Below are 7929 nucleotides of genomic sequence, written 5' to 3'. Positions count from 1 at the left end.
TTTAGTCATTGTCGATGACTTTTCAAGATTTATGTGGGTGTTCTTTCTTGATGACAAATCGCAGGTCCAAAAGATCTTCAAGAGTTTCGCTAGGAAGGCCCAAAATCAATTTGAAGTGAAGATCAAGAAGGTTCGAAGCAACAATGGAACGGAGTTCAAGAATGCAAATGTGGACACCTTTCTTGACAAAGAAGGGATTTCACATGAGTTCTCGGCTACGTACACTCCTCAACAAAATGGAGTTGTTGAGAGGAAGAACCGGACTCTTATTGAGATGGCGAGAACTATGCTTGATGAGTACAAGACGCCAAAACACTTTTGGGCGGAAGCGATTGAGGCAGCTTGTCATGCAACAAATTGTCTATATCTTCACAAGCTACTCGACAAGACGACATACAAGCTACTCGGCAAGACGACATACAAGCTCCTCACCAGTAACAAACTCCAAGTTGGATACTTTTGAGTATTCGGCTCAAAGTGCTATATTTTTTATAAGCATCATCATTCAAAATTTTCTCCTAAATCTCATGAAGGTTTCACACTTACCGTGTCTACAACAATTTCACCCAAAAGGTTGAAGAGACGGTAGAGGTGAAGTTTGATGAATCTAACGGCTCGCGAGTAGAGCAATTGCCAATTGGTGTAGGAGATAAAGACCCTTCAGAAGCAATCCAAGACTTGTCTATTGGTAAGATTCGCCCAACGGAGGTGAAGGAGAGTACCTCGTCCGTTCAAGTGGAAGCTTCTACCTCACGACAAGGTGAACCACGTGTTGACTTGAAGGCATCCACAAGTGGGACACGCCAAGATGAAGGAAACGAGGAAGTACACCAAGATGAACCTCATCAACCTCCTTCTCCACCTCCACAAGATAACAATAACACCAATAATGAGGAAGGCCAAGAGGAAGAACAAGATGATGAAGAAGATGTTCCACCCCGACCCAAACAAAAGCTCTCATGAGTTAGAGCAAGAGTTTCAAGAGACCATCCCGTCGAACAAATATTTGATGATATCCAAACCGAGAGAATTACTCGCTCTAAAACTCGTTTGGCTAATTTTTGTGAACATTATTTATTTATCTCTAGTATTGAACCTTTGAAGGTTGAAGAAGCGCTTGATGATCCGGATTGGGTAAACGCCATGCACGAAGAGCTACACAACTTCGAGAGGAACCAAGTGTGGACCTTGGTAGAAAAGCCGGATAACAACCAAAATGCAATTGGTACAAAATGGGTGTTTCGGAATAAGCAAGATGAAGATGGACAAGTTGTATGCAACAAGGCCCGTCTCATCGCCCAAGGCTACACTCAAGTCGAAGGTATGGACTATGGTGAGACATATGCCCCCGTTGCTAGACTTGAGTCCATACACATCTTACTTGCTTATGCCAATCATCATGACATTACCCTATATCAAATGGACATTAAAAGTGCTTTTCTAAATGGTGAAATTGAGGAGGAAGTTTATGTTAAACAACCTCCTGCCTTTGTTAATCCTAAGAAACCCGATCATGTTTACAAACTTCACAAAGCTCTTTATGGTCTTAAACAAGCTCCTAGAGCGTGGTATAAATGCTTGGCTAAGTTCCTTACTGAAAAATGCTTTGAGATTGGAAAAATTGATTCTACTCTTTTTACTAAAAGGGTTAATGGTGAATTATTTGTGTGCCAAATTTATGTGGATGATATCATATTTGGTTCGATTAACCCTCATTTTAGTGAAAATTTTGGAAGGCTAATGTCGGAGAAGTTTGAGATGTCTATGATGAGCGAACTCAAGTTCTTTCTTGGTTTGAAAATCAAGCAAACTAAGGAGGGTACCTTTGTTTCCAAAAAAAGTATACCAAGGACTTACTCAAGAAGTTCAACATGCAAGAAAGCAAAGGTATGAAAACACCCATGCCTACTAGCGGACATCTTGACTTGACAAAGGATGGCAAACCGGTTGACCAAAAGGTTTATCTCTCTATGATTGGTTCATTGTTATATCTATGTGCCTCCCGCCTCGATACTATGCTAAGTGTATGCATGTGTGCACGATATCAAGCGGCCCCTAAGGAATGTGATCTTAAGGTTGTGAAAAGGATAGTGAGATACTTAATTCATACACCAAACTTTGGCATTTGGTATCCTAAGAGGTCCTCTTTTGACCTTGTTGGCTACTCCGATTCGGACTATACCGGTGACAAGGTTGATAGAAAGTCCACTTTGGGTACTTGTAAATTTCTTGGGAGATCTCTTGTGTCTTGGTCCTCCAAGAAACAAAACTCGGTATCCTTAACCACCACCGAAGCGGAATACATTGCTGCCGGTTCATGTTGTGCTCAATTACTTTGGATGACCCAAACTCTTAAAGATTATGGGATTAACGTGAAACATGTTCCATTGCTTTGTGATAATAAAAGTGCTATTAAGATTGCTCACAATCCCGTGCAACATTCTTGAACTAAGCATATTGAAGTTCGTCATCATTTCATTCGAGACCATGTTTCTAAAGGAGACATCGATCTTAAGCATGTTCGTGCCGATAAGCAATTGGCAGATATATTCACCAAACCGCTTGATGAGAAAATATTTTGCTGTTTGAGAGGTGAATTGAACATCATTGATGCCTCAAACTTGGAGTAGAAACTCCATTTGGATGCATGCAAGGCATGAGCCTTTGACTAATCCTTGATATTTCTCTTATGATGAAGATCATATGCCTTGGATCTATACTTGTACCCTTGTATGTCATCTAACCCTTGTAGGTACTTGGATGAGCCCCAATCTATGAGATTACAACTCACTCACATCTTGAGCAATCTCTACATCACCAAGTCTCTACAATAGGGTGGTTGAAGACAAGGAAGCATGAATCGACTTAACATATCCTTTGACAATTTTTATATATCAAATTTCATTTGGTATCAAATTTCATGATTGTCACTTTGGATACACGAGTTCTCTTCCTTGCAAAAATGACCCATGTAGGTAGATGGACTCAAACTACAAGTGGTGCTCCTAGCTCTTGATGAACTACATCAACCTTGAGCATCCTACACAAGTTCAACTACATGATCAAGATCAACCTCACCACCCAAGGTATGTTATTCCATCTTATAGAAGCTTTACCCCAAGACATGGGTCAAAGCATCCCAACAAGATGAGAATACATCAAAATGCTTAAACGAAAAATGGTAACCCCATTTTGAGCTTAAACGATGAGTATGACCTATGATCAAGTGACCTCACTTGACTCCTAAGTCAATATACTCTAACATAGGTGACTGTGTCGCCGACCAATTCTACATGAAGTTCTATAGTGTTTCTTTGTGTTCTTGCATTTGTCTTTTGCTTGCTTGTTCCTCTTTCAAAAAAAACTTCATCTAGATTTCATTTCTTCCGTCTGTTATCCTTCTGCATTCCCTACATCTAATTCATTGCAAATCCTTTAGTTAATTCCTTGCAAATCTTTGTAAGATCTTATTTTCCTAGGGAGCTGAGATGACAAAATATTTCCTCTGTATTGAGGTCAGTCTCACCGATTTCTGCATCCCGGCTAGACCGAACTGCAATCCTGCATTGTAGATTGTTCATCGGTCCAACCGAAAAGGACAAACCCGGTCTGACCGATATGCATCATCTCTGACATCTCCAACTAGGTGTCACCCTCAGCGTTACCGATTTCACTACTAAGAAAACATTTTGCCATTGCCATTTTCATTTTCCTTCCAGCTCCACTCGATGATTCTTGTCCTCTACTAGCATCTTCAAATTACATGATGCTTTGTAATGTGACTCAAGGACCAAACCTATATGACTCATGCTCCAGAAGATCCCTTCTTGGAAATTGGTGTCAAAGAGGGAGAGAAATCACATCAAAGCTTATCACATAAGAGAGACATCACATCTTAGCTTCTCCAGATGCTTATCAACCATAGAGGAGAGAAGTCACATGTCTTTAAGAGGGGAAAGACATGTTAAGTAAAGGTTATGTTGCTTTGTCCTGATTTTCTTTTTCCCTATCTTCTCCCATTATCCAATATCAGATTCAGGGGAAGAAAGAGTTCATACCTAAGGGAAGCAAATCTTTGGAATTCATTTCATATCTTTGTTCTTTGGGGACATGTCTATACCCAAATTGAGTACTAAGTGCTCACTCACTACATGTCATCCCAGTCTTGGTACTCTTGTGGTTTCCTAAACTTGCTCTGATTAGTAGGTGTTCTTGTGTTATCTAACTCTGTTTTCTCAAGTTCACCTCCTCCAAAGTCAACTCAAGACCACAAGGTAAGTATATGCATCACACTCATGTGCATAACGATCTCTTGTTGAAGTACATATTGTTTGCAAGAAGGACTCATGAACATGAAGGTACATTCTCTGTATTTACATCATTTGCTCGGATGCATATAGCCAAGACACATGTAACTCATTGCTTGCTCTGACATGCTTATGCATTCACATGCTCTTACACACAATCTTTACATGACCTCATACATGTAGGGGGAGCATATGCATGTTACATGTCTTTCCAAAGCTTTACGTGTTATTCTTCATATCTTCATCTAAAGCTTTGATGTATGTTGTCATCAATTACCAAAAAGGGGGAGATTTAAAGCACAAGTGCTCCCCGGGTGATTTTGGTAATTAATGTCAACATATCTCCTATTGGACTAATATTTTCATCTAGTATATTTCAGAAAGTTCAGCAAAGGCGTGGCATGGACAAGAGGATGTGGAACCCCTTTCTAGATGCTAAGGACAGAAGATTGGCAAAAGCTCAAGACTCTTCATTTCTATTTTTAGTGATCCAAGATCACATCGAGTCCATAGGAAAGCCAATACTATTAAAAGGGTATGAGGTGTTGCTTAATGGTCTACTTGCTCAAAGTGCTTAGTGATATGCTCCAAAGCCCTCAACCACTTTCTCAATTCCAAACATGTCCAAAACCTAAAGTCAAACTCGACCCCACCAATTTGATTCATCCGGCGCCACCGAGTTCACTAGGACATAGCCACTGCGAGAAACCCTAATCAGTTCGGTCCCACTGATGGGATCTCGATCTCACCGAGATGGGCTTGCAAACTCTCAGTTGCCTGTTGCAACTATTTCGGTCTCACCGATACGCAGTCGGTCACACCGAGTTTGCTTGACCAACTCTATGTTTGCTTATTACTAAAATCGCTCCCACCGAGTTTGTGTAATCGGTCAAACTGAGTTGAGGTTTTATCCTAACCCTAGCACATCGGTCCCACCGAGTTGATCATGTCGATCCCACCGAAAATCCTAACATTCACATTTTGAACTGAATCGGTCTCACCAAGTTCATATATTAGGTCTGACCGAGTTGGCTCTTTTGTGTGTAATGGTTAGATTTTGTGTGGAGGCTATATATACCCCTCCACCCTCCTCTCCATAAGTGAGAGAGCCATCAGAACATGCCTACACTTCCAGCATTCATTTTCTAAGAGAGAACCACCTACTCATGTGTTGAGATCAAGACATTCCAATCCAACCACAAGAATCTTGATCTCTAGCCTTCCCCAAGTTGCTTTCTACTCAAATCATCTTTTCACCATAGCCAAATCTGTGAGAGAGAGTTGAGTGTTGGGGAGACTATCATTTGAAGCACAAGAGCAAGGAGTTCATCATCAACACACCATATATTACCTTTTGGAGAGTGGTGTCTCCTAGATTGGTTAAGTGTCACTTGGGAGCCTCCGTCAAGCTTGTGGAGTTGAACCAAGGAGCTTGTAAGGGCAAGGAGATCGCCTACTTCATGAAGATCTACCCAAGTGAGGCAAGTCCTTCATGGGCAATGGCCATGGTGGGATAGACGAGGTTGCTTGTTCGTGGATCCTTCGTTGGTGGAGCCCTCCGTGGACTCGCGCAACTATTACCCTTCGTGGGTTGAAGTCTCCATCAACGTGGATGTACGATAGCACCACCTATCGAAACCACGCCAAAAATCTCTGTGTCTACATTGCGTTTGCTCACTCCAATCCCATCCCTTTACTTTCTTGCAATTTGCATGCTTTACTTTCCGCTGCTCATATACTCTTGCCATGCTTGCTTGAAATGTATTGTGAATGTTTAAAATTGTGCTAAAACTCCACCTCAACTTGAAGAATTTAAAAACTGCTACTTTTGCTTGTTGAGGGTCTAATCACCCCCCTCTAGACACCTCTTCTCGATCCTTTCAGGAGGGCTTATCCCCGACGGTTTTTGGGTCGTGTGGGAAGGACCCCCCTATCGCACACACTCACTTGGCGATGGTTCAAAACACCATCGCGGAAAAGGGTTAAAAACCGTTTGTATAGCACCTCGTTGTACCAGTGATATCTGCCGGTTGAGCACGCTTCTACAATTACGCGTACGCACCTCTCTATTCCATTTACTCATGCATACATCATTGACTTTCAAATGGAGATCACAATATCACCAATTCACTCTCTCATTCAGAAACTCATGATAGATTAATGACCTTCTCTTTTCAATGACCAAGTATTAGCATGGTAAAACATACTCCTTTTGTTCTATTTTATTGTGCGCATAAGCTTTTGGCCAAAATTCTATAATGTACTGCATGGACGCAGTTTTAGACAGCACTACCCTTTGCTGGAATGATGGATGTTAGAGAAGGTAGGGCACATAGGAGTGAGACAAACCTGCACACAGGTGTTTTTTGGTCGATAGCACAACAAACATCTCATGCATCGTAAGATCCGTTTTCATGGAAATACTAGTACTTCTTGGTCGTCGGAACTCGCTCTTCTTCCTTTCAGCGTCACGTGGGAGATCCAGCATCCAGGTCCATGTGTCATGCAAGAAAATAGAGATAAGTACAAGTGAGACTCGGGAACGGTCACACGCGTAGGGGGAGTACGTGCAGGGGACGTAGTAATAATGACTAATGAGCAGCCAAATCACACAGTAAGTTGGTCAGACGAAGCAACCATCATTCCACTCTTCAATGGCATGTGCACAATATAAAAAGGTTGATATGGAGAGAAAGAGAAAACCGCTCCACTATATATACATAATAACATAATACTAGTCAGGAGCCTAAGCTACCCGCCTGCTTGCTAGGATTGCTCTCTTCACACTCTCTCACACAGAATGACGGTGCCCACACCGCTGGTCACATATCCGTCCAGATCCCGCCGCCAGGGGAAGGGGAGGATGTTTTGTGTAGACGCGGTCGGCAGCAGCGAGGGAGAAAACCCACTGTTGGTGCGTCCCGATCAGGGGTCCCCATCGTTCTCTCTCACAAAGCTCTGGCATGGTAGCCTTCGCCCCTTGCTCACTGCTGCGGCATGGGCTGATGCCGCCTCCCACCGCCCTCCTAACTACATCCCGATGTCCCTTAGGTACAATTTCCTTTTGGAGCCGGCTTGCTCCACTGCCCCAGCTCCCCACGTCTCTCCATGTGGATACTTCTCTACTTCTACCGGCTTCTATTTTGTGATGAGTTTATGTCTCATCAACTAGTGCCACTACTATTATATTCTAATCACACTTCTTCAATATCTTTGCCAATATCTTTGCACAAGAATTGAGGACTGCAGGCTGAGACAATACTTTGCATGCGCGTAACTACCCAGCATTTCCTCCATAGAAAATTCGGGGGCAAAATAGTCTAGTAATTTTTACCTCTTCGAGTTAGAGACATACATATACAATCTCGATGTAGATCATCATGTACTTTGTACTCCATATTAATACAATCAGAGCGGGACATGGGGTTTTACCTCTTCGAGGGGGCGCGAACCTAGGTAAACATCGTGTACCTCTTTTGTCCTATCACCATCAAGCTACGTCCACATCTTGCGACCCCCTACCCAAGATCCTTCGTTGGCACCAAGGCACAGAGCTTTCGCTTGCCAGCTCACCCATGCCACTACGAGGTCACTAGGACAAGCTCAGCAAGGATTGACCCCC

The sequence above is a fragment of the Triticum dicoccoides genome, chromosome 5A (genome assembly GCF_002162155.2).
Source record: "Triticum dicoccoides isolate Atlit2015 ecotype Zavitan chromosome 5A, WEW_v2.0, whole genome shotgun sequence".
NCBI classification, from domain to species: Eukaryota; Viridiplantae; Streptophyta; class Magnoliopsida; order Poales; family Poaceae; genus Triticum; species Triticum dicoccoides.
The sequence above is the reverse complement of the archived record's forward strand: the minus strand, read 5'-3'. Positions refer to the sequence as shown.